The sequence below is a fragment of the Lycium barbarum genome, chromosome 4 (genome assembly GCF_019175385.1).
Source record: "Lycium barbarum isolate Lr01 chromosome 4, ASM1917538v2, whole genome shotgun sequence".
NCBI classification, from domain to species: domain Eukaryota; kingdom Viridiplantae; phylum Streptophyta; class Magnoliopsida; order Solanales; family Solanaceae; genus Lycium; species Lycium barbarum.
Window position 1 is genome coordinate 15,785,120 of NC_083340.1, and position 3,122 is coordinate 15,788,241.

Sequence of the window (3,122 nt, forward strand, 5' to 3'; positions counted from 1 at the left end):
TTCAAAAATAATTCATTCCATTAAATTACAATACTAATTCAAAGCGATATAATACTAAATTACAGTAACAATACAATCTTCAAGTTTCTAGAGGCTCTATTACTTCGAGACGTGCTTGTACCACCACGGCCTTGTTGCCCACACGAACTCTTGTCATGGCCATATTGCTTACATGTAGAGCACTTGCGAGAGTAAGTTTTTTCACTAACATTCATTTGATTAGGTCTATGACTTCATGAGTTAATGCCCAATTTCCTGATGTAATCCTTGTTAGCAACCATCGAAAACGGCTCGTTTGTGTTATATCCCGTATTTTTGAACGTCAGATTATTTGCTGAGGTGGGGCCCACACATCGAGATTTTTTTGGGACATCTGAAAAGTCATATGAATCACATATGTGAAGTTAAACACAACTCAAGAAGGACCCTTGGGCCAAATCAAAGTGGAAGTCCTCCAAACGAATATTTTTAAGAAAACGTTTTCGGGTGATCTGACTTCTAGGGGCAAAAACGGTATTATAAGTTTGGAATTTGGAAAATACCAAGAAATAGAAGTTGTAGATAATTGAATTAGCTTTCCAACCATAGGTCGTGGGTTCCCAGGTGACATCGGTACAAGGAGATATGGACGTTTTAAGGTCGAAAGGTCAGTGGGCTAGGCCCAACTCGGGATCAACCGAGTTGGCCCAAAAAAATAAAAAACGAATTAAGGCCCAAAGGAGAGGGGTGGCCGGCCATCTTATGGCCCAAGCCCACAAAATTAATAAATTTCCCATGTGATAATTAATATAAAGGATCATTAAATTGTCTTGAAACATTTAGAAGTTTCAAGACAATTGAGAAAGAGAGAAACAAGAGAAAGAAGAGCAAGAATAAGAAGGCCATTTTCGGCCAAGCTCTAGACCAAAAAAAAAAAAAAAATTTTTTCTTTTCAAAAATCATTTTCTACCAATTAAAGGGTCCTTTATAACTTGGTGTAATTATTTTGGAAGAAAGAACACTTGTTTCTTCAAGTTGACAACTTGGTCAAGTGAAGAAGATTGTAGAAAAAGGTAAGAATTAATCCCTTTTTATTATGTTATGAAGGTTGGTTTATGTTGTAGTATGTAGAAATGAGTAGAATTTATGGAAATATGGAAGTTTACAAAGTGGGTGTGCATATATGTAAGTGGACATATATGTATATTGTTGTATAAATAATATGAGTTGAATTTTATGTTGTATTCTAGTTGTGGTTATGGTGAAATTTATATTGGAAATGGAAGAAAATGGTTCAAGTTGGCATGGAAAATTATTGGGAATAGTTATAGGAAATTATATGATTTTAATGAAGTTTTTATGTAATTATAGAAGTGGAGTTTTAAATGTGAATTATTATGTTAGTTGGTGAATTTGGAAGGATAATAGTCCATATTGGCATGAAAGATTGGTTGTTAAGTGGTTATGAGAAGTTTTGTGATTTTATGGTAGATTTATGTAATTATGAAAATGAAATTATTAAGGTGCAAATTATGATTATGGTTGATGAAATTGGAAGATGGAAATATGTTATGAATATGTAGATTGAAGATTTGAAGTTTTGGATGGATTATGGTTTTGGTGGAAAGTTTGTATATCTTGTGAATATTTGGTAGAAATGATATGAAATGCTTCCGAATTATATTGTAATGATCTTGATTAGTAATGAATGTAAAAGCATTGAGATTGGTTTGGAAATGTGAAGTTGGAATGAAAACTATTGCATTATGTTGGAAAGAAGACTAGTTTTGTTATATTGTGTTTTGTAGTCATGGTTGTTGTCATTGTGTTGATAGTTTGGCCGGGTTGAATTCCCGGATTGATATTGATTAAAAAAATTGGCTAAGTTGAATTTTGGGGATGGTGTATTTATAGGGGAGATGCTGCCCAAATTTTTGTAGACAAGTAGTGGTTAAGATTGAAATCTTAAAGCCTTACAATTAACATTTGGTAATTGTGACCAAATTGTAGATTTTGGCGAACTTGAAACTTGATTTTGGAGACGTGTATGAATCGGAAAAGGTATGTAAGGATTCACCCTTCCTTCTATGGCATGTCTTAAACGTAATAAGTTGGATACGAGCCTCGGGGACAACTCTATTCTCCGAAATCCGCACCCAAAGTTTCCCCTTTTTCATTCAGTAGAATTGAATTAAATATTGTATGAAATGTTGAAAAATTGCCTAAACATCTAGAACTTGCACAAATAGGACCCGACTACCTTAAAACTCTCACAAGTGACGTCATGAAATGTAACGTATGTAAATCGTGTACGCCACCTCATTTGACCCGAGGTGGGCCCGTTATTCCCGGATTTTCTTAATTGTTTCGTTTATCGAACGATAAGTATATGTACATGTATATGGGGAAGATTGAGAAAGAGAAGGCGCTATAGACGCATAGCCACCTGATCAGTTGGAGTATGGTACATGATATCGTCCCGGACGCGGGATGCCCGGACGCGGGATATATGGTTAAATGGATCGGAGCCGACGCCTCGGCAATATAATATGTTCTATGTTATATATATATGAAAAGAAATGTTTTCCAAGAAAGCAAAGTATTATATGTATATGGATCGGGCTGCACGTGCCGCAGCAATACGTTATAGTATATGCACATATGGATCGGGCTGCACGTTCCGCAGCGCTAAGCATGCATGGTATCCGCCAACGTGCACTTATATGTACAGGTTGTGTTTCTACTTCATGGCATGCGCTATATCTCTTTTATGTTATTATTCATGCCTTACATACTCGGTACATTACTCGTACTGACGTCCTTTCTTGTGGACGCTGCGTTTCATGCCGCGCAGGTCAACAGGTAGACAGATTTGACTCTTAGAAGCTCCATCAGCAGTACTGTGGCAGCGCTCCAGTTGTTCCGGAGCCTCAGTTTCTTGGTACTACTTTTGTGTACATATTCGGGCACGGTAGAACCGGTCCTTCTTGTATATGTAGATGTACTTTGTTTAGAGGCTCGTAGACAGATATGTACAGTCAGATGTTTTGTACTTTTGTGGTCCTCGTCGTTGTATAATGTGCTAGCAAAGTTTATAAGTCCATGTCTACAATTATGCCATTAATGTTAGCGTTAAGCAACAG

General features: G+C 36.5%; 1 long non-coding RNA gene across 1 annotated transcript; it reads left to right on the top strand.

Moving 5' to 3' along the window:
- Positions 1 to 327: 327 nt before the first annotated feature.
- On the top strand, positions 328 to 3,122 carry LOC132638230 (uncharacterized). Its single transcript, XR_009581634.1, has 3 exons — positions 328 to 1,052; positions 1,990 to 2,040; positions 2,834 to 3,122. It is a non-coding gene; the product is annotated as an uncharacterized LOC132638230 (long non-coding RNA).